Below are 25,438 nucleotides of genomic sequence, written 5' to 3'. Positions count from 1 at the left end.
TAAGAAAATAACTTAATTAGAAGAGAAAAAGAACATTTATTCCATGAAGTAACCTTGAAAACAGTTTTTTTTTCTTAAAACAAGTAAGTTCCTAGTGTTACCAGCAGCAATATAAAAGTGACCTGGGATATAATGTAAACTTGTTTTCAAACAAACACTGTGGGAAAACTGCCAAGTACAAAAGTAGTAGAACATGTAAATCTATTGCAGTTTACATAGGGGTTTACAGGAGACAACGGATCCATTCATTCTATAAATGTTCACCTACTGTGTGCCAACTGTTTCCTAAGATTTTCTTTAAATTTGTTTCTTCAGAAACCATAGCACTATCACTCTGGAAAGTAGCCACAGACTCAGGAGGCTCTGTGATTCTAAATGTGGGACTCTGAAACAAAGGGTTCACGTGTGTCAGAGAAACCAGCTCATGATGTTCCCATGGGCACAGGGGTCTGCTATGGCATGTCAAAAAATGGGAAGACACAGTGTTGACAATAAACAAAGAGGTTGACAGTAGAATGAATCAAGCATTACTTCCCTATGTTCATATATGAATACATGACCAGTGTAATTCCACATCATGTACAACCACAGAATGAGAAATTATACTCCATGTATGTATAATATGTCAAATACATTCTACTGTCATATGTAACTAAAAAGAACAACAACAAAAAAAACCCAAAGAGGTTAATGAATTAAGTCAGGCACAGAAAGACAAATACTATATGATCTCATTCACATGTGGAGTCTAAAAAATTAATCTCATAGAAGTTAAGAGTAAAATGATGGTTATCAGAGGCTGAGGAGAATCACATAGAGGGAGGAATGGAAAAGTTGATCAATGGATTGTAAGTTACAGTTAGACATTCTGGTGTGCTATTGCAAATCAGGGCGACTACAGATAATGATAAATTCTACATTTCAAAAAGTTAAAAGAAATTTTATTTATTTTTTTTTAATGAACATGATACCTTCATTTTATTTATTTATTTTTATGTGGTGCTGAGAATCAAACTCTGTGCCTCACGCATGCTAGACAAGCACTCTACCACTAAGCTATAACCCCAGCCCCCAAAAGAAAGGATTTTGAAAGTTTCACCATAGAGGCTGAGGTTGTGGCTCAGCAGTAGAGCGCTTGCCTAGCACGTTCGAAGCCCTGAGTTCAATACTCAGCACCCACATAAAAATAAACAAACAAAATAAAGGTATGGTATCCAACTACAACTAAAAAGTTTAAAAAAAAAAAGGATGTTTGAGGAGATAGATGTGTTTACCCTGATTTACACAATGTATACATGCACTGAAACATCACATGGTGCCCCATTAATATGTATGGTTTAATGTTTTCATGTATCAGTTAAAATATAAAATAATAAATTAAGGAGTCTTCTAGAGGTGACTTTAAGCTGGTTATGCAAAACACTAACAAAAATGGGGCACAAGGAAAGAAAAGGTGCCCCAGTCACTCTCACCTGTTGCATGTGGTCAGAGTAGTTCTAGGACTAGCCTTGCCTGTAAACCTGGTATAAACTCAATGATGGCTATAGGACAGAGGGCATGATAGAAAGGACAAAAGTTTGGAGGATAAAAATATCCTCTAGTTCCAACTCCTCCATCCTGGGGTTGGGAAACCTTTGCTAAACTGCTTCTTCATCATTCCTCTGAATTTCATCTGCCTTAATTTGTAAAACAGGGATCAAACTTCCTAAAAACTAAATGTTATACCATGAGTGGAGACTGAGATGGAGCATGTGACCAATAAACCCTGGTGCTTCTCCTGCTTTCCATGATACTTTATGGGTCCATCCAATCTCCCTCACACTAGCTAGGCCCCCACATGCTCCATGCTCCCTGGAAGCTGTTCTGAAATGAACAACATCAGAGGGAAGCAGAGCCTATCGAACAATTTTCATCTTCAAATTCTCCTTATTCATCCTTACATGATAAAGGCAGCAAATGAGAGACTCAGAAGCCAAATTTTCTTGAAGTAGAAGAACCTACTTTAAGAAATTTTTTTTAGTTGTAGATGGACATAATACTTTTATTTTTATGTGGTGCTAACAATCAATCCAGTGCTTCATACCTGCCGGGCAAGTGCTTTACCACTGAGCCACAATCCCAGCCCCAAAGAACCCACTCTTGAAAGTCATCTCCAGAATCTTTCCTCCTGACCCCAGACCCAGACCCCTTCTTCATTTTCAAAAAAGTCAGAATGAATGATTACAGTCTTAAATAATCCATCCCTCATTTCCTTCATTCTGAGTATACTGAAGGCCTTCAATAGTGTCTCTTTTAAATGAATGATTCTTTTACTTAGACTATAATAGGTATTTTAATCTCTAAAAACCACTTCCAAATAAGGGGAAAAGAGGTGTAAGACTCCAGAAATGAACATCCAACATCATTTTCTATATGATCCTGGATGTTTTGCTTCAAATACTATATATTATCCCTCAAAAGTTCTATATAAATGTAATCTTGATTTTAAATGCATTAACAATGCTGCTATTGCCAGGTGCAGTAGAGTTTGTCTGTAATCCTACGTACTCCAGAGGCTGAGGCAGGAAAATCACAAGTTTGAGGCCAGCCTCAGCAATTTAGGGAGAGCCTCTGCAACTTAGTGAGACTCTGTCTCGAGATAAAAAATAAAAAGGGCTGGGGATGCAGTTCAGTGGTAAAGTATCCATGGGTTCAATCCCCGGTACCAAAATAATTAAAACAAACAAACAAATAATGCTAATATTTGTCACAGAAAATCTCATAAAAGACTTACTGTCTAAGTTAAAATATAAATCTAGATTTTCACATGCCAGAAGAACTTTGCATCCTAGTTAACAGACTTTTTTTTAAAAGCACCCCCCAAAAAGCAAAAAATAAATGTTCTGCACAGTGGTGCATGCCTGAAATCCTAGCTGCTTAGGAGGCTGATGCAGGAGGATTATAAGGTTGAGGCCAGCCTGGGAAAACTTAGTAAGAACCTGTCTCAAAATTTTAAAATTAGAAAAGTGTTGGAGTTGTAGCTCAGTGGTACAGTGCCTTGGGGTTCAATACCCAGTACTGGGGCAGGGGCAGGGAAAGCAAAGAAAAGAAATGTCCTCAGTAGGGGATGACAAAGATTCTCTCCTTTGACCAAACTTGAGTCAGGCTCCTCTGACTAGGCACTAACCTTGGGCTCTAGCTTGACTTGCTTAGGCCAGTGTTAGCAAGAATCAAGTCATTTTAGCAAAACTCCCCTGCCCTCCATATCTGATCACCTTTGATATCTGATTCTGTTGCTCATCACCTACAGTAAGACTTGAGTTTGAATCTTAAGCACTCACAAGCTTCACAAACACAGACAAGTTTCTTTACACTTCTAAATCTCACTACAACCATCCATAAGATAGGAGTAGCACCTTCTTCATAGAGATATGGTGAGGGTTAAAATGTGCTTAACATTGGATATCGTCACATTCTTAAAGCTTAGAAGGGGGGGGGGGGTCCATTAAATAGCAATCACTAAAGATGCCAGATGATGATCAAGCAGAATGGTCTGAGGCCATGGGATACAAAATCATATAGTCTGATACTTGGTCAGCCCTGAGAGCATGACCTTATCCTGGATTAGCACAGTCCCCTGGGCTCATTTGATGCTTCTTTATAATTTAAAAAGATGAAAGTATGCCCAGTGTCCCTACCATTCACTATTTTAAAATAAAAATCCTTGATGCTTACAGTGGTCAACTATGTACTATATGAAAAACTCAACCATTAGGCATGGTCTAAGAGAATCAACTTCAGGAAGCATTTTTACTCTAGTATCTGTTGATTATCAGCCTTTTATAAATCTATGAAAAGAAACTTTATCTGATTCTATACCCCTCAGTCCCTGTTATAGTGTCTTGCCTACAGTTTCTCAATGATTTCTTGGCAGAATAGCTAATGCTTTCAAAAGTTTGTGTTCTTAAAAAAGAGTAGCTGAAAACCCCCAAGTTTTGCTTCCTACATTCTAATTTAGCTTTAGGGACAAATTCTTTGTACTTAGATACCTTAATTATATATCAGCTTAAACAAGAGGATAAGTCTTTTTTAGTTAGTTAATTAGTGAACCTAAAAATAAATCTGAAATGCTTGAATTTTATAACCTTTCTGTGGCTTTCCTCATATACATTTACGTATTTCATACTAGGTATTAATGCTGAACACTCAATTTAAATCAAAGAGTTCTTATAACCTTTTTATAATAAACTTACCCAAAAAATCTTTGAGTTTTAAATGAATGTCCTCTCAAAAGGATTCTGTTTTTATAAGTCTTTTGGTGTACTGAATATTTTTCCAGTTATTCTTTCCAATTATTTGACTTCATTTTTTCCCCACTTACTTGGCTTCTCTACATTCCTTAATTTTGAATTTTATTCTGCATTTCTCTTTATACTTCCTCTTATTCAAATTTACCAATTCATTTTTTCCCTAGTATTGATTCAGATGATGACAAAGAGGGAGCAAGTGAAGGGATTTGGAAAATTCTGACTTAGTGAATATAAATAAGTCACTAACTAAAATAACACTCAGATGTATTCAGTTTTTCTTTCTTGTTTGATGACCCTTTAATTCTCTTCTGCTTCGGTTTATTTTTGGTGCTGGGATCAAACCCAGGGCCTCATGCATACTTGCTCTACCACTAAGCTACATCCCCAGTCTCGGTTTCTATACTTTGCCCTTTCATTAGGAACTTGTAGATAGTTACTACACATACAAAAGGTTTGATGTGCCTTGTCTAGGAAGGATCCATATAGCTTCACATTCACCAAGTCTCAGAATGAATAGACAGAAATACAAACAACTTTCAGTTTAACACAGGGAGCCCACCTAGGAGTAGAACCAGGAGATAACCAGCAGCATTTCCCTAGCCACCTGATGGCAAGAGTTTGCAGGCTTAGGTTTTTTTTTTATGTCTTGTTTCCACAGTGGCTTGTATTTCCAGTGAGTCTTTAATCCTCTTTTCAACTAAGTTACAGAAGGTAGAAAAAAATAATCATTTCTCCAGTTAATGAAATCACTTGCTAATATCTTATAATTAAACCTAAGACTGAGGACATCATTTGTGCTCTCTTCCATCAACAGAAATAATACCCCCTAAAATTACAGTCTCCTCTGTTTGGGCCACTTAGGCTACCTTCATTCATATCTTTCAGCTTTCACACTTGATGAGGATTGATTTGCAAGTGGCAATAAGAGGACAAATGAGTAAAAAAAGGAGAGCAATAAATGGAAAATTTACTAGCAAGGCACCAAAAACAAACAGAACAATCTAACTCATTCTGATAATGCTAACTTTTTGTTAAAACTGTCAACTAAATGTTTGAATTTGCAATGTATTTTTTCATTAACCATGTTAAAATGGGTAATGCATAACTGAGAAAATATTATTTGGTTTTCTTTTCTCCAACTGAATTTATAAGATTTCAATCTTATGAAAATATTGAATTTTAGAATCATAAATAATTAATGCTTGGATTTTCTAGGGGTAAACAATGATTAATTGAACTGTTCTTCAAAAGGAACACTCTAAAGTGTGAATGGAGAACTACTAGATGATTTAAATGTCCTACAAAAGAATCACTTCATTTAGACTTTCAAAATGATTGTTTTATTTCATACCCAGTAGTGGTTATTTCACTGTTTGAGAAGCTTAAGAGTTTTCCTTTGTTTGGGAAAACTTACTCCTGAATTTAAGAAGAGACCACAGCATTTTGGAAAACAGTACAGAGATTCCTCAAAAATTAAAAATAGATCTGCCTCATTATCTAGCAATACCAATCCTGGGTACATATCCAAAGAACATAAAATCAGTCTGTTGAAGAGACATCTACACTCTCATATTTACTGCAGCATTATTCACAATAGCCATGAATTGAAACAACTTAAGCATTATGGATGAATGGATAATAAAAATGTGGGATATTCAATGGAACACTATTTGACCATAAAAAGAAGGCAATCTTACCATTTGTGACAACATGGGTGAACCTGGAAGACATTAGGTTGGGTGAAGTAAGCCTGGCGTAGTAAGACACATACTGTATGATCTCATTCATGTGGAATCTAAAAAAGTTGATCTCATAGGAGCAGAGAGCAGAACAGTGGCTAACAAAGACTGGGGAGGGAGAAGAGTAGGATGGGGAGAGGTTGGTTGATGGGTCCAGAATTGCGGTTAGATGAGAGGAATAGGGATGGGGATATAGCTCAGTAGCACAGTGCTTACCTAGCAATGTGTGTAGCACTGGATTTGATCCCCAGCATCCAGCATCAAAAAAAAAAAAAAAAGGTGAGGGGATGGGTTCTAGTTGTTCTATTGCATATTAGGGTGATTTATGGTTGGACAACAGTACATATTTCAAAACAGATGGAAGAGGGTATTTTGATGTTCTTACCACAAAGAAGTGACAAGTGAGGTGTATCAGTATACACTAGTTGCTCTGATTTGAACATTACACAATGTATACAAATACTGCAAAATTACACTGGATCCCATAAACATGTACAATTATTATGTGTCAATTATAATTTTTTAAAAGGAAGATTTAAAAATAGCAGATTTGGATATGACAAATTTAGGGCTGCCTCCATTAATAGGTCAGACCATGTTTTGGTTACTATTAATAATTATTGAGCCAGAATTTTCAGAACCAAGGATTGAGTATTTCACATATACCTGATTCCCTACCAAATTCAATGCCTCAATAATATACAGATATTACACTACTTCTTGTCAGCCCAGTGTCTATTCTGCTCATAGACGCTATGAGTTGGGCATTCACACAGGATACAGAATAGATGGCTTGTCTGGACTTCATCTGGTAAAAGTGGAAGGCTGGGAGGGGGAAGGGTCACTCCTTCACTCACAAGTCTGATGCTTGCACCAAATTACCTGATGACTAGGATTGCTTACCCAAGCAATTTTGGGTGGCCTCTCTATGGGGTTCCTCACAGGATGGCAGTTTTTGACTACTTGGATTCTTACATGGATTTGACAAGAAGGTGGAAGCTATGTGGTCTGCTGTTGTTGTTATTCTTTTTAGATATACATAATATTAGAGCATACTTTGAATATTATACATACATGGATCCTCATTAGGATCCCATTCTTGTGGTTGTACATGATGTGCAGTTACACTGGTCATGTATTTATATATGAACACAGGAAAATTATGTCTGATTCATTCTACTTTCTTTCCTAATCCCATCCCCCCTTCCCTTCATTCCCCTTTGTCTAATCCAATGAACTTCTATTCTTTCCTCCCCTGTTGACCCAATTATCCCACCCCTAGGTATATACCCAAAGGATTTAAAATCTGCATACTGGGCTGGGGCTGTAGCTCAGTGGCAGAGTGCTTGCCTAGCACATGTGAGGCACAGGGTTCAATGCTTAGCACCACATAAAAAAATAAAATAAAGGCATGATGTCCATCTACAACTACAAAAAAATGTTTTTTAAATCAGCATACTATAGTATGCAGCCACATCAATGTTTATAGCAGCTCAATTTACATTAGCAAAGCTATGTGGTCTTTTGTGATTCAGCCTTGGAAGTCATACAGCTGTTCAGGGCCCTGGGTTCAATCCCCAATACCACACACACAAAAACAGTCACATAGCTGGCTCACTCCTGCCACATCTGATTGGTGTAACAGCCGGAGCCCACCCAGATTCCAGAAAAAGAGAATTAGACTCCCCCACTGATAGATGAGTGCCAAGGTAACACTATAAAAAAGCACTGTCATGACCATATTTGGAAAATGCAGTCTTCTCTAAGATGTTAACAAGGAGCTGCAGAAGATGATTTACTGCTTAAATTATATTTCAAAGTACTCTTCTAATGCCTTAATTTGTTTCTTCTGGGGTCAATGTTTGTCCGTTTGTCTTAGTTTCTTTCTCATAGTAGCTTCCCTTGGATGTCTGGTGATCCTTAGTTGTTCAGTCAGGTTTGGCAGTGAAGTAGCCTAAAAATTGGCTGGAAGCCCTGTAGGGCTTTAGGAGGAGTGCACTCTCCAAATAAGATCATATGGGTTTTTTTCAGTGGCCCCTAATATCAAATAGCTTCCTGATTCTTCTTAAATAATTTGTTGGGGGGCTGGGGTTGTGGCTCAGCAGTAGAGCACTCACCTAGCACGTGCAATGTCCTGGGTTTGATCTTCAGCACCACATAAAAATAAATAAATAAAACAAAGGTATTGTGTCCAATTACAACTAAAGTAATAATAATAATAATAATAATAATAATAATAATAATAATAATAATTTGTTGAGTGTCTTTAGAGAAGAACCCCCTTTTGTCCTTTGCCTTGCTTAGGCAGGTAACTGCCTGCCACTAATGTTCTCAAGGTAAAGGTAGAGCTTGGCCCTTCTGTTTGCAGACTTCCAGTTCATTCTCCTCTTTACACCCAGCAAGCTCTACTTGCTACTCCTGCCCTCTGCATTGCTGAGGTGGAAGCCCTTTCTGGACTCTGCTATACTTGCTCAGCAGCCTCTTCAGCCACAGTATCTTCTAAGTGTGTTCCAGACCTGAGCTGTCCAATACAGGAGCCAGTAAACATTAAAGGAAATTTAAATACTCAAGTTTGGTTGAGACAGGATATTATGTTGCCTAGGGTAGCCTCGAGCTCCTGAGCTCAAGCAACCCTCCGGCCTCAGCCTCCCAAATACGTGGGACTACAGATGCATGCCACCATGCCCAGTTGAATATTAAATTTTATTACTGTATTAATGATAAATTCCCCAAGTGTAATAACTATGTTAGGAGACTACTCTTATGCTCAGGATATACCGAATTAAGTATGTAAGGATAAAGAGGCATGATGTGTACAACTTACTCTTAAATGGTTTGGCAAAAAAACCTAATGTGTGTAAGAGAGAAGAAAGAGAAAGATACTGGGATATAGATGGGTGGAGAGGGGAGACAGAAAGCAAATATGTCCAAGTAACTGGTGAAACTAGGTGCTAGAAAGAAGGTGTTAAGTGTACTATTTTTGTAATTTTTCTTAAGGTTTGAATTTTTTCAAATAAAGGTATTTTGGGGGGTGGGCACCAAAAACAACCTAAATGTTGAAAAATATTGAAACAGTAAAATAAATTTTAATATTGTATATTTACATGGGGAAATATGCACTCATTAAAAAGAATGTTTGAAAAACCATCTTCTAAAAAGATCCCCCTAGAACTACAGCTATTCTAAACAAGAAAAAAACCTACTATAGCCATTCTATTATAAAAATTTTTAAAAATATCATACAAGGCATGTTACCCTATACAGATCTTTTAAAGGGGGTCTAACACCCACAGTTCCTTTCATGTATTGATTTTTGTTCTTCTGATAGGAAAAGATGGTACAAGGTAATCATAACAGGATTTTTAATTAAAGTAAGTGAAGGCTATAGAATCCTTCTCTGAAAAATAGCAGTGTGTCTGTTCTGAGGAAAAATGAGTAACATCCACTAATCCCTTGATTGTTTCTCTTCAGAAATCCTGTTTGTTTGCTCTTTTGATATCTCCATAAGCAGACAAGTGAGAAACCTGTCTCTCTCTCTATACCAGATAAAGCCAAAGTAAGTTGTGAATGAATTTCACTATGGGCCCAGAAGTTGTGCCCTCTCCTTGGACAACCCCTCTGTTATTGTCCCAATCACTGAGTTCTATGTAGTGTAAGACCCAGGATTCCTCAGAAATTTGAAGATCCATTAGCACAATACCTAGAACATTGTAGGTATTCAATAATATTTTCTGATTGCAACTGAAAATTAAAACATGTAGTAAGTTTTAAGTATAAACTTACCATAGCAAATAAGAGTCAGGGGCTCAAGATAAAATGCCGCAGTCTGGCTGGGCACAATCAGGAGCCACTTGTCAAAAGAAACTAACTTTATTTTTAGAACCACACACGCCAAACAAAACAGCCTCTCAGGAAAAACCCTCAGAGCCTCAACTGCCACCACCGGCTTCCCACAAGCCTCTCTCTCCCCCACAAGCTTCTCCCCACCTCCCACAATCCTCCTGCTCTTGAGGCCAATTGGCTGGGTCACATGGGTGGAGCCAAAAAAGTCTCCCAATGAGCAGCTCTGTGGTCTGAAAGGGCAGGGAAACAGCCCAATGAGCATCACCGCAGAGGAGCCAATCAGCTAGATGTTGCTGGGGCCGCTGTGAGCCAATCATCAGCCGGCAGCTGGAAGTTTGCTGGCAGCTGGAAGTTTGCTGGGGCCCCTTCGGCTGTGGCTCTCAACAATAAAATTTGCTATGAATGGTAAATTCCATTTATAGATCAACTTCATTCTATGTATTTGTTGAAGGCTATTCCAATCCTTAAAGTTAGGAGAAGAAGAGCAAAAGAGAGACAGGCCAGAAAGCAGAAAGATGATGCATGGATATACATAGAACCCATATCACAGAGTTATGACCACCTAGAGTCCATGATTAACTACTACTATATAGCAAAAAGCCACAACACATCTACATCAACTGAAACCTAGTAGGCAGTTAAAGATCTAGTCCTCACAGTAAATTGGTGAGTTATAGGATGCCTTGTTGTCATGGAAGCAGAATAGTCAGGTAAAGGTCACACTGTACCCATCTATGAGGTTTATTGAGGCCAAATGTTTTTAGTTAACCATGTCAGTGAATAAAGGGAGTCCAAAGCCAGTCATGCTCATAGCACGAATGTGCTGAAACTGCTATAATTCTTTGAAAATGATCACTTTGTACAGCTGAGACCTTCAGCCAGCAAACTTGAAGAAAATTAATATTCAAGGTTAAGAGCTCCCCACCCAGCTTTTATTCTTAGCAGGAAGTAGATTTTATCTAGGAAATGCTGTGTCACTACTGATCAATTCATAACCAACATTTACTGAGCACCTACCTTGTGCCATTCATTGTGCTACATGCTCTCAATCTCATCAATGCAACAATTCTGATTAAGTACTATTTTGTAGATCAATTTATTTCTAAATTAATCAATTAATTTCTATTTTGTAGATCAGAGTACTGAAGCATAGTGGGACAAAGTGATTTGCCCAAACACACGGCTGGTAGGCATCTGAGATTAAGACCTGAATATCAGTCTGCATATACTGCTTCTCATATTCCTAGAGACAAGAAGGGAGACTAACAAGTAGTGGTCTTCAGAATAAGAAGAACTGTTTCAATGTAAATAAAAGCAGTACATATCAATCTGATGGTCCTGAAATGTTAAAATGTTAAAAGGTGTTAGATCATGTCATTTCCTGATTGTCTAACTGAACAAATTTAGACCAAACAAAACCATAATGGAGATATTTGCTATAAAGAACTGCTTTGGGGGCAATAGTATATTATGTTGAAGTGAAAAAAAGCATAGGTTCAAAAGCTCAATCTACCTGTATTAGAACCATGATTTTGCCTCCAAGTTTGCTTAGATAAGAAGTTTAAACCCTTTAAGTAAGCTTTAGTTTCTTCGTCCAAAAAATGCAAACATCTACTTCATATGGATGCTGTGAAAATTACAACTAGACCTGTCTACTATTGTGTCTGACAGAGAGTGCTACACAAACATAAGTTTGTTTGACCTCCTGGAAAGAATAAATTCTGGTTTCCTTTGGAAGAGGAGACCAAAATGTTATGTCAACAACTAGCTGATGGTTAGGACATAACCATCATTATTCAGGGTTTCTATTTTATCCTGCATAACACTGGGGAGGTTCCAGATGAGCTTTAAGCTCAAACTTCTACTGAATGAATGTAAGAAGATAAATTTTGGTTTGGGTCTCTATGATTACAGTTATTTATATTATCCTATATCAACCTTGCCTACTAAATTATAAGATAATTTGGAGAGAAGTGCTAGGAGTAAGCAGTCAAGGAAACAACGTGGAAATCAAGAAAAATTGCACACACATTTACATTTTGTTCTTTGTATATTCTTCATCTAGAAGGGCTCCAACAACACTTGGACAAAGGACAATTGAACTAACACCTCACATATTTCCAGAAACCACCACTATTTCAAAAACCTTTAAGGTAGCAGTAGGGACAGCAGAAAAATACCATAAAAATCACAGGATTCACAAAATTTGGCTAGCACATATAAATTACTGTATTTGTCTCAGCTTCCCATTTACTTCTGAGCTCCTCAAAGGCGATGACTGTGCCTTGGCAATTTCCCAGTGCTTCTCTGTTTCTTTTTCATTCCAAATCCAGAACATTCAAGTAATGCTGACAGACTCCATAATGACTTGTTAACCTTTAGCATCTCGGATCTACCTCCTAAAGTGGTTCATAACTCTTGGGCTTGGGCAAAACCACTGGCTAGAATCTAATCCTAGACAATTAAATAGGAGAAAACAAAGAATTCCTCAAGCTCAAACAGTGCCCAGTAAGCATCCAAATTTTTTCTATTTTCCAATGTGTTTTAGCCATCATTTTCACAATTTTATTTCAGCCTCTTAGAAAACTGACCACAAACACCTTCAAAGTCTGTTAACATTCTTTTTCTCCCTTTCTCTTTTAGATAATTCTAAATGGAAAAGATAAAAATTGAACAAATTCATGAAGGAAATAGCTATACTTCAGGATGTGGGAACACTTGGCAAATGGTAACAATGCAATTGTTAGTTCTTTCCTCAAATTTTGTGCACACACTGCATCCAATCTATCACCTAACTGGTCAGCTATAAGGTAAGATGACCAGGGGGACAAAAACCTGACTCTACCACCCTATTATATGAGAACGATTTTCAACTGCTCAGAACTTCAGTTTCCTAATTTATAAAATGGACATGGCTGTCATGAGAATTAAATAATACCAGATTTTATACCAAGTGTTAGTAAATGCTAGTTCAATCTATTGAATATTTTCCAGTTGCCATATAGGAGTCATTTTAATTTCCTTCACAACTGAAGCCAACCTCAGGTCAGAGCAGCAGAAAGACTGAGGTATGTAGGCCAGAGATGAGATCTACCATGTGTAAAGAAGAAGTAGTACCACATCCAGGAAGGGAAGTTTCTAGAGAATAAGAGACACTGTGAAGCAAGCAACTTCCTCCCAGAAGGATTTACTATAAAGAAATACATTCATTTCAGCACAATATATGACAAGTATGGAATTGTAATGTAGCAATAACCACTTTTCTTTCTTTTTAACTGCAGAATCAGGAGAGAAATTAATCTAACTTATACAAAATCCCCAGTCAGGTATCGAGAAATATCTGCTACCAAGCTTAAGAAATATTGTACTCTACTAGAACAGATTCAGGAAAAGTTCAGTCCAAGAAAAGGTTTAGACAGAAGCCTAAGAATGCTCTGGTCTATGAAAATGTTAACAGTTTTTGAAGAAAGATGTAAATTACAAATTTCAAAGAGCTCAACTGTTTTCTGGCCAACAACACATGGGAAAATATTTAACTGCATGATGTGGGAAAATGTGAGAGTTGATCATTTATTCCCAACAGTGAGACTATTATGTACTGACCGCCATGCATTAATAAGAGGGAAAGCAACACTGGCATAACTGAAATGTTAAAGCAGAATTCTAGATCAAGTATAAGAATGAAAATAAAATCACAATTACTGGTAAAACCCTTAGGGAAATAATATACTACTATATTAGAACACAAAATATTCAATTAGAGGGAATATAAATATTGACCTGTGTAAATGTAATTGTTTACTATTATTTTATACCATTTGTATGGCAGAAGGTACATTCTCAGAGTTAAGATGAAACAATGACCAGCAGTAGGGCTCTCCTTGACAGATTTGAAGGACACTCACCATGGGTCATAATCAAACCTGGTTCTGCCAGGAAGGGAAATATGGAGTTAAACTAGCCCTCCTTGTCATAAAAGCCAAATAGGCTAACTGGAGAAACTTAAATGCTAGTTTGAATGTCAGTTTACATGAAAAAGGTGAAAAGCTTAGGAACACTAGGTAGCCTACCCATAATCCCTATAGCACATTTTTGATAATGTGCTAGTCAATGTGTTCACTGACTAATTTACCAGTATACACAAGGAATTCAGAAAATGATTAAAACCCAAAATTCCAGTTACTAAATGATCAAGGGCAATTTACACACAACAAACATGAGGACAATAAACCTAAGCAGGAAAAAAAACTTCTAATTTCTATTATACAATTAAAATCATAAAACCTCATTTTGGTAGGGCTGTGGAGAAACTGGTACACTTATACTCTGCTGACAACTTTTTAAATTAAAGTTGTAAAATCTCGCAAAGCTGTACACATGAATTTCACCTTTATGTGTATCCACAATTCACTATTTTTTAGACTTTTACTATAATGTACTAATAAAATAGTCTTTTAAAAATGCAAGAAAAAAACTAGATGCCATGGTACATGCCTCTAATCCCAGCAGCTCAGGAGGCTGAGGCAGGAGGATTGAGAATTCAAAGTCAGCCTCAGCAAAAGTGAAGCACTAAGCAACTCAGGGAGAACCTGTCTCTAAGTAAAATATTTTCAAAAGGGCCAGGGATTTGGCTCAGTGGTTAAGTGACCCTGGGTTCAATCCCTGGTAACAAAATAATGCAAAAAACCCACACCCACATTAAGAATATAGTACACCATGATCAAGTGGGTTTCATCCCAGGTACACATCCCAGGAATGGTTCAACATATGCAAATTAACAAATGTATTTCACCACATAGAATTAAGGTAAGGATGAGAATCAAATGATTATCTCAACAGATGCAGAGAAAGCATTTGACAAAGTACAACACTCATTCATGTTTAAAATACCAGAGAAACTACTGACAGAAGGAACTTACCTCAACTGTATAAAGGTTATACATGACAAACCCAAAGCCAACATCATAATGAATGAAGAAAAACTGAAATCATTTCCTTTAAAATCAGGAACAAAGGTGTCCACCCTCACTACTTCTATTTAATATAAGTCTTGAAACTCTAGCCAGAGCAATCAAGCAAGAGAAGGAAATCAAAGGGATACAGATAGGAAAGGAAGAAGTCAAATTATCTGTTTGCTGATGTCATAATTCTGTATGTAGAAGATCCAAGAATTCCAAAAGAAGACTTTTAGAGCTGATAAACAAATTCAGCAAAGAAACAGGTTGCAAAATCACCATACAAAAATCAATAGCTTTCATATACTCCAATAGCAAATCTGTTCAGAAAGAAACCAGGAAAACTATCTGATTCACAATAACCTGAAAAAAAAAAAACACTTGGGAATAAATCTAAGCAAGGAGGAGAAAGATCTACAATGAACACTACAGAACACCAAAGAAAGAAATTGAAGAAGACACAAGAAGATGAAAAGGCCTCCCATGTTCTTCAATAGGCCGAATTAATATTGTCAAAACGGCCATACTAACAAAAAGTATTATATGCAATGCAATCCCCACCAGAATAGCAATAGTCTTCTTCACAGAATTAGAAAAAAAATAGTCGTAAAATTCATTTGAAAGATTAAAATACCCAGAATAGTCAAAGCATTACTGAATAGCCAAAGCAAGAAAAGCAATGCTGAAGGTGTACAATACCTGATCTCATCTCATACTACAGAGATACAGTAACAAAAATAGTATGGATTGGCACCAAAACAGACATGAAGACCAATGGAATAAAACAGAAGACACAGAGACAAAACCACATAGATAACAGTTATTCGATACTCAACAAAGATGCCAAAAACATGTTGGAGAAAAAGTCTATTGAACAAATGGTACTGGGAAAGCTGGATAGCCATATGTAGAAGAATGAAACTAGATCCCTATCTCTCACCCTGCACAAAAGCCAACTCAAAGTGGATCAAAGACCTAGGAATTAGACCAGAAACTTTGCAACTGCTATAAGAAAACATAAACTTAACACTCCAACATATTGGCTCAGGCAGCAAGTTCCTTAACAAGACCCCTAAAGCTCTAGAAATAAAATCAAGAATCAATAAATGGGGCAGCATCAAATTAAAAAGCTTCTGCACCAGAAAAGAAACAAGAGCCCAAAAAATAATATATAAAAAAAAACTTTGCCAGCTACTCCTCCTACAGGTGATTAATATCCAGAATGTACAAAGAACTCAAAAAACTCTATCCCCTCCACCCCCCCAAAACAATCCAATCAATAAATGGGCAAAAGAACTAAATAGACATTTCTCAAAAGAAATACAAATGGGCAACAACTCTGAAAAAAATTGTCAGCCTCTCTAGCAATCAAGGAAATGTAAATCAAAACTACACTGAGATTTCATCTCACTCCAGTCAGAATGGCAATTATCAAAAATACAAATAATAATAAATGCTGGTGAGGATGAGTGGAAAAAGGCACATTCATACATTGCCAATGGTGTAATAATTCCAATTAGTACAAAATCACTTTGGAATGCAGTATGAAGTCCTCAAAAGACTAGAAATGGAACAATCATACGACCCAGCTATCTTTCAGTATTTACCCAAAAGAATTAAAATCAGCATACTACAGGTATGCAGCCACATCAATGTTTATAGCAGCACGATTCACAATAGCCAAGTCATGGAATCAACCCAGATGCCTGATAGATGAATGGATTAAGAAAATGTGGGCTGGGGATGTGGCTCAAGCGGTAGCTCGCTCGCCTGGCATGCGCGGGGCCCTGGGTTTGATCCTCAGCACCACGTAAAAATAAAATAAAGATGTTGTGTCCACCAAAAACTAAAAAATAAATATTAAAAAATTTAAAAAAAGAAAATGTGAGATATATATATAATTTTACCCAGCCATAAAAAAGAATGAAATTATGGCATTTGCTGGTAAATGGATGAAACCGAAGAACATCAGCTAAGTTAAATAAGCCAGACTCAGAAAGCAAAGAATCAGGTTGAATATTTTTTCTCAATATGCAGAAGCTAGAGCAAAATAAGGAAAAAAGCCAGGGGGTGGGAGCCTCATGAAAATAGAAGGGAGATCAGTGGAATAGAGGAAGGGGATAGAAGGGGAGAGAGGAGGGATGGGAAAAAGCAGGAACTGATGAATGAAATTGACTACATTATTTTATGTACATATATAAAAAACAGCATAGTGAATTCCATCTTTATGTATATCTATAATGCACAAATAAAAAACAATAAATAGAAGAAGGACCCATAGAGTAGAAGAAGGGAACAGGGAGAGGGAGGAGGGAAAGGAAAGAGGAAGTACTAGGGACTGAAATGGAGCAAATTATATTCCATGAATATATGATTATGTCACAATGAAACCCTACAATTACATATAACCATAATACACTAATTTTAAAACAATTTTAAAAAAATCTTCCATATGGATTCATGTTGCCAATGTGCATTATACTTGATTTTCTAAATAATTTTTAAAAGCAAAAAAGTCTACTAATTGAAAAACAAACAACAAAAAATAGGCGGCCAGGCTTTTCATTTGACATTCTATTCTAGACAGATACTCCTTAAATAAAAGGATTTGCCCAACTCTGATATGGTATTATTACTAAAGTAGAATAACTGAATGCTTATAAATATAAAGAAAAAGAAAATGCAGTGATATTTTCTGATTCCATCTAGTAATAAAACCAAGTTTCCCCAAATCTTGCCAAGTTCTGATCAATTTCCCAAAAGCTTAATGGGAGGAAAACATCCAGACATCAATGATTCAGTAAGTCTGTTATCTCCCCTTCAAAAGCACACAAAACACAGTCAAGTCCTGCAAAGGCTTTGAAGTCAAGGCTACAATTTCAGATGCCTCAAAAATGCCCTAGAGACTGATACACCAGGTAATATGGAAACCCAGCCCTATTAGACCTTAAAGGTCCAAATGGCCAGTTCTTTGTTTAAATGTAAATACTAATCATGATATCATTAGCCAAATTAGATATCTTTACCCTAAGCAAAATTATTCTGTTCCATTTTAATTCTGAATAGTTGGCTCTGTCTCCAAACAGGTTCGTCTAATTTTTGGCAATGCCTCACAGTTGAAAAATTTCACTGCTTACAGAAAATGTGTGTTGGGTACACAGGTAAAGGTATAAAATAAATACGCTCAGAAACAGAACAAGATTGTGTTTCCTTTTCCTAATACAATCTTTTAAAAAACTTTTTCATCTTCTCAAGGAACAAAATCACTCTTCTTCCCAGAGGTAATTGGGCTTCAAGGAGAAAAATGACATTTAAAAAAATGGAGACTTTGGAAAGAGCAGTCATTTGGAACCAAAGTCAACTTTTCAGTGGGTATTAGAATCTTCCTTACTTTCAAAAGGGAAACAGAAGGTAGCTGGACCCTTATACTTCAAGAATATAGAGCAGGGGACCTGACTGCTGCCTTCTAATAGCTAAAGGCACTGAGGTTCACAGAGCCAGTGTGAACAGGGTGGTTAAACAACCTGCTTTCCAGTGATTTTTATCTGGGAGATGTTATATTAAACATGGGGAAATTATGGAAGTTTAAGCTTATATAACAACTAAATGAAAATGACATGATGTTTAATGGCCTCTATATGGAGTAATTGCCATTTATGGAGTGTCCACTCTGTCTGTGCAGAACAAATGGAGCTGAGGAAGCTGAGAGAGGTTACAAAGAGGTGAGCACCCTCCCTCTGGAAAGAGATGATTTCGGATGAAATAAAAGGAGACAGGAGCAAATAGCTTTAATTTAAGTGATGCTGTGCAGAAGTAACTAGGAAATAAAACAAGTGGGAAGTAAATCTGTATGGGGGGATAAAAGTATAAAAGTGGTTAATGAGAGAACCAGAAGTGGATAAAATGAGGCTGAAAGATGAAAAGCAAGTCCAAATGAAAATGTGAATCATTTCCTACCAAGTCATTCAACATACAAAAGGTTCTATCTTTAATTTATGCCACAAAAATCCAAGTTCTCTTTGTTTTGTTAAAAAACAAAACAAAAACAAAAAAACCTCCAGGGCCTCAGGTGTTCTAGACAAGTGCCCTACCACTATGCTACTACACACCTCCCACCCTTTATTTTTTATTTAGAGACAGTGTCTTGCTAAATTGCTGAGGCTGGTAGGGAGCTTAGGATCCTCCTGCCTCAGGCTCTGGAGTTGATGGGATTACAGGTGTGCCTCACCGCACTCAGGCTCCTTATATCACTAAGAGAACCCTCTCCAGCTGTCCTGGGGATTCAACCCAGGGCCTCGCACAGGCTAGGCAAGTGCTCTGCCACTGAGCTATATTCCATATTCCCAGTCAACAGTACATTTAATTCATAGCAGTGACTTAAGGGAAAGACAAAACTCAAATTTATACAAATGTAAAAAGGAACCACCATAACATTAACTGCTATTTGAAGACAATGAATTGGTCCAAAAAGCTAGAGAGGTTTACAGAAGAAATAATGGAACAGGATTTGCAAAAGTGATATGAAAAATAAAAACAATAACTGCTTATTCTGAACATTAAAGTGTGATAATTCTATTGTTCTTCATAATAAATTAACATATATCATCTGAACCCACACTGTCCAATAGAAATAAAATGTGAGCCACATATAATATTTTAAATTTCGTAGTAGGTTGGGCTGGGGATGTGGCTCAAGCGGTAGCGCGCTCGCCTGGCATGCGTGCGGCCCGGGTACGATCCTCAGCACCACATACAAACAAAGATGTTGTGTCCGCCAAAAACTAAAAAATAAATATTAAAAAATTCTCTCTCTCTCTCTCTCTCTCTCTCTCTCTTTAAAAAAAATTTCTTAGTAGGCCACATTAACATAAAGGAAATAGATGAAATGTTTGTACTTTATTTACATGTTAAATAACATATTCAAAATAGTTCCACTTGCAATCAACATAAAATATGTTGAGATATTTTACCATTTTTAAATTAATTATTTGATATCCAGTGTATATTTTACACTTACAACATTTCCATTTGGAAAGCTAAATTTCTATTAGAAATAACTGATATATATAATTAGCTTCCATAAAACTTAACAACTGATAAAGTAGATTCACATATAAAAGTTGTTCTAAACACTTAAAACTTAACTGAATTAATTATCAATTTTTTTTCAGTGCTAAGGATGGAACCCAGGGCCTCTTGCATGCTAGACAAGTGCTACACCATTTAGCTATATCCCCAGCCCAAATACCAGTTTTAAATTTAACTTAAACCAATTCAGTTTCTCAGCTACCCTAGCCACATTTCAAGTACTCAAGAGGCTCATGGCTGGCAAGTTGTGACTATACCCAACAAAGAAAGTCCAAAGAAATGAAGTAATAATAAATAAAGCTAATAAATAATAAAGCTAACTGCTGGAGACAAAAATTCAAATCTATTTGTTAATAATGGTATATTATGATGTATATCATTATATATATATTATATTATATCATTACATATTATTATATATGATATATAAATCTATTTGTAAATATGATAAAACAAAGACAATATAACATGGAGAAAAATAAGATATTAAAAAGAGGGCTGGGTTGTGGCTCAGAGTAAGAGTGCTCGCCTAGCATGTGTGAGGGTTTGATCCTCAGCACCACATAAAAATAAAATAAAGATATTGTGTCCACCTATAACTAAAAAATAATTTTTAAAAAAAAATTTAAATAAAGATTTTAAAAACAAAAGGTAGGGGCTGGGGTAGAGTGCTTGCCTCACATGTGTGAGTCACTGGGTTCCATTCTCAGTACCACATATAAATAAATGAATAAAGGTCCATCATCAACTAAAAAATTTTTTTACAAAAAACAAGGTAACTACAGATGCTTATCATTATAGATGGCAAACATGTCATATCATTAAGTATACATGCATTAAACTTACCACATAAAAGAATTGACTCACAAATCTAAACCCAACTTTATAATACATTTATAAACATATTTAAACCAAAATAATTAAAACAGATTGAAAATAAAAGGATAGCAAAGCTGTACCAGGAAATAAACAAAATAAAGGGAACTAGATCTCAACATCAAATAAGGTAGATCCAGGCCCAAAAAGCATTCAATTAGTAAAAGGGCAGCACTCTCTAATGCATCTCACAATGAGGACATGGCAGTCGATAAGCATCAAACACAATATTAATGGTCATAAAACAAAAACTATAAGAAATACATGGAGAGGGCTGGGGTTGTGGTTCAGTGGTAGAGTGTTTGCCTCGAATGTGTGAGGCACTGGGTTCGATCTTCAACATCACATAAAAATAAATAAATAAAATAAAGATATCGTGTCCATCTACAACTAAAATATATTTTTTAGAAAAGAAAGAAATACATGGAGAAATGAAATCATATTGTTAGGAGACTTTGACTTCTCTTATGTTTGACACATGACAAATCATAAAAAGTAAAGGTATATCCGATGAGGTGGTGCACACCTGTAATCCCAGAGACTCAGGAGGCTGAGGCAGAAGGATTGCTAGTTCAAAGCTAGCCTCAGCAAAAGCAAAGTGCTAAGCAACTCAGTGAGACCCCATCTCTAAATAAAATACAAAAAATAGGGCTTGTAATGTGGCTTAGTGGTTGAGTGTCCCTGAGTTCAATCCCCAGTACCCTCCCCCCAAAAAGTAAAGGTATATAAAACCTAAACAACATAATTAATATGGTAGATTTAATAAAATAAATACTATAATCTGAGAAGAGAACATTATATTTTTGCTGCCCAAAGAACATTCACAGGAAATGACCATATGCAGGACTACAAAGTGAACATCAATAATTCACCAATTGTTTTCTGATAACAATGCAACCAAATTAAACAATTAAAATACAGAATGCACATCCACTGGAAATTTTAACACTCAAACAACCCTTATAGTTGACATAATAGATATCTGAAGATGCAGAAGAGTTGGGGGAAAATCATCAAATGCACACATTAGCTGCTAAAGCAGTGATCAGAGGAATAACTGTAACTTTAAGTACTGAAGTAAACAGAAAAGAAACTATCCATTGTTTTTAAAAAAGAACAAAATAAACCTGAGGCAATCAGAGGGAAACAATAAAGGCAAAGAAGATATTAATGAACTAGAAAACAACAGTCATAATAAAGCTAAGAAATAAATTCAATCAAATAAACTATCAGAAGACATTCATGAACTAGAAAACAACAGTCATAATAAAGCTAAGAAATAAATTCAATCAAATAAACTATCAACTAACCTCATCAAGAAGTGGGTAGGGAGAATAAGTACAAAATTATGAAACAAAGAGGAAATGCCCACAGGAAAATTTAAGGCTGTTAAAAAAAAAACCTACTATCTCAGCTATCCACATTGACTTAGAACCTTCCATGACTATGATAATTTTCTAGAAGCAAAGTATCAAAACAGACTCTAGAAGGAACAAAAAACCTATACAGATCAATACCAGAGAATAGAGAAAGTTGTCAAAGAGCACACTGAGCTTAAAAGGTTTCATACAGATACTCTACCAAATCTTTAAAGAATATATTATTCAAATAAAAAAAACATAACTCATAAATTGGTGTTAGTATAGAAAAAGAAAAAAATATTTTTCTGAACTGAGTGTAGCTTTGATAAGGAAACCTAAAAGCCTGCACTTAAACACAATATCTACAGACAATGGATATCAATATAATGAACACAGGATGAATAGTTCATCAAACCACTCTACTTCTGTAAATGTTTACAACTTTATATAATAAAAAGGTAAAATACAGAAACACTTAAGGAGAAAAAATTTCTAAAAAGAAAATGCCAGATACCATTTTTCACCTATCAAAAGTTTAACAACAATGTAATAAAAGTATTTAAAAAATAGGCACTCTCAGAAACTTCTAGTGAGAGGGTAAATGGACAACCTTTATGGAAAGCAAGTGGACAGTGTTTATCAAAATTATAAATGAACATCCCCATGTTTAAGTATTTGTCCTATATAAAACCCAGACATGCATGAAATTCCAATGTACATGATAATTCATTGTAGCACTGGTTGTCATAGCAAAGACTGGAAACAATCTACTAGCCATCAATAGGGAGTTGGCTAATTATACTACACCCATATATATAAGCAAGATCTCAGAAGCCATAAAAAAGAAAAAGGAAATTCTATTGGTGCATATGTGGAAATTTCTCTAATGTATTAAGTTTAAAATACAAGATTCAAAGGTATAAGCTGCCAAGCGTGGTGGCGCACACCTGTAATCCTAGTGGATTAGGAGGTGAGGCAGGAAGATTTCAGGTTTGAAGCCAGCCTTACTCAGCAACTTGGCAAGGCTGTAAGCAACCTAGTGAGACCCTGTCTCAAAACAAAAAATAAAAAGAGTTGGTGATGTGGCTCAGTGAGTAAGCACTTTGGTATTAAAAAAAAAAAGTATAAGCTACCATTTATGCAGAAAAAAAGGTGGTTAGTGAACAGAAGTAGGAAGCAGGATTTTCTGCTTATGCCCTTTTACATTTTTTGAAATAGGAACCATGACTGAAATCACAGGTCAAAAAGAAGATTTCATTTGTAAAAATCCAATCCTTCAGAATATACTACTGTATTATCTTTTTAAACTAATTATCCATCTAAAACAATTGCTATTCTTGCTACACTTGCTGGGTGGCAGGCCGTATTTCCAAAAATGATTTTTGAGTTAAAGAAACTTTTATTATTTTAAAGGGCTTAGAAAAATACTGCACAAAGATGAAAGGGGGACAGTAGATTAGCAAGAAGAGCATCTAGTTAGTACTTTTTAAAGCTTTAGAATGACCTGAGGATTTTCTAAAAACACAATGCCTTGTACCCCACTCCCAGACCACTGACATCAGAAATTCCTGGTGTGAGGCCCTGCTCTAAAAACAAACAAACAACAACAACCAAAAAAAAAAAAAAACACTGATCTCAATGTTTTAAAACACTGCATCTCAACAAAGAACTACCCAGGCGACTCTTAGGTAGGTCTCCTAGCGGATATTTAGTAATGATGTGATGCATGTTTTGTTGTCAAAACTTGGGGTGGGAGGCATCTAGTAGGTAGAGGTGAGGAATGTGGCTAAACCTCTCACAATGCACAGGACAGTCCCCCACAACAATGAGTTTGCCTAGAACATCAAGAGTACTCAGGTTGTGAACCTCAGCTTTAAAATAAAATCACTCTAATTTACATGAATATCACTGAAATATGCACAGAACAGCATAATAAATGGAATAGAAGGATGCATACCAAATTACTAGTAGTGCTGTCTCTGGCAGGATATTAGTGGGGTTGATTAAAGGGGCCTTTGGCTTTACTCACAACTTTTATGACTTAAAAAAAGACTAATATACAATAAATCTTAAAAGTTAGTTATACAAAAAATTTAAATGACATAAAATCACTGCTTCTGAAGTAAACACCATTTTTCAGTCCACACTCTTAAACATAGGAAATAATCTCCTTATTTACTAATGTGCAATACATTAAAATAAGAAAGCTCTTTCAGTGGCCATAGAAACTACAATTTATTTGTTGATATGATTATAACAAATACTGTAAACAAAAATTCTGTGCACATCCTTTCTATGGTCCCTGTCTAGTTACTCTAGCCAAAGCTTATGCCCCATTTATCTATAAACTACTCAAGGAAAACGACATAAAATTCACAAACTAGAAACCTATGGACCAGTGCAATCCATCCACTTTGTTTACATCAAAGGTCTTTTAAAATATAAACCAAATGGGTGCCAATCAGCTGCCCTTTTTGGAGCCAGCCATAAACCAGGAGTTTGCCACAGTCCCCACCTGGCTGGTTTAATTCATTCACCTGTTGCTCCCCATCTGGTCCTATAAGCATTTGAGTTGGCCCTCTCCTGCAGTTTTCTTCAATCACACAGGGGGAGAAGACCTCTCATTACTCCTCTCCCTATCCTGACATCCATTCTGAATGCTTAATCTCCCCCAATCCCTTGTCAAAACAGAACTTCTATCAAGAGACAAAACTAAGAGAAAAGTAGAAGTAGAGATGGACTTTTTAATGACAACTCCCTTCTTTTAGTTGTCATGTCATTAAAGCTCAATGCCACCTGATTTGTCTCTGGGTGTTACAAACAAGGTTTGTAGTTTCTAGAAAATTTCACTACAATTATATATAGCACTTCTGTGAGTGTCCTTATATGGTAAAGACTTAAATTATTTTGCTTCTCTCAAGATCCTAGATGAGTGAATCCCTCTACCCCTTCAAAATAGGTCAGAAGACTTTAACAGGTAAATCAAAAGATTTTTGCAATTTTCTCTTAAAAAGCTCACCCCTTTTTCTTGAAATTTCAATCACATGGTTTTGGAGCTGAGCTTTAGAGATTATCTGATACAATCTACATGTTTTATTAATGAGGAAAATGGACCCCAGTGAGATTCAGTCACTTAGCTAAGGCCATACTCTGAGTTAGTGGCAGAGCCAGAATTAAAATATTCATTCCCAGGGCTGGGGATATAGCTCAGTTGATAGAGTGCCTGCCTCACATGCACAAGGCCCTGGGTTCAATCCTCAGCACCACAAAAAAAAAAAAAAAAAAAA

General features: G+C 36.2%; 1 protein-coding gene across 1 annotated transcript in view; it reads right to left on the bottom strand.

The window, feature by feature from the left end:
* Nucleotides 1–25,438, bottom strand: part of Pdk3 (pyruvate dehydrogenase kinase 3) — a 73,818-nt gene that overhangs the window by 46,409 nt on the left and 1,971 nt on the right. The window lies entirely within an intron of this gene.

The sequence above is a fragment of the Marmota marmota genome, unplaced genomic scaffold (genome assembly GCF_001458135.2).
Source record: "Marmota marmota marmota unplaced genomic scaffold, marMar, whole genome shotgun sequence".
NCBI classification, from domain to species: Eukaryota; Metazoa; Chordata; class Mammalia; order Rodentia; family Sciuridae; genus Marmota; species Marmota marmota.
The sequence above is the reverse complement of the archived record's forward strand: the minus strand, read 5'-3'. Positions and strand labels throughout refer to the sequence as shown.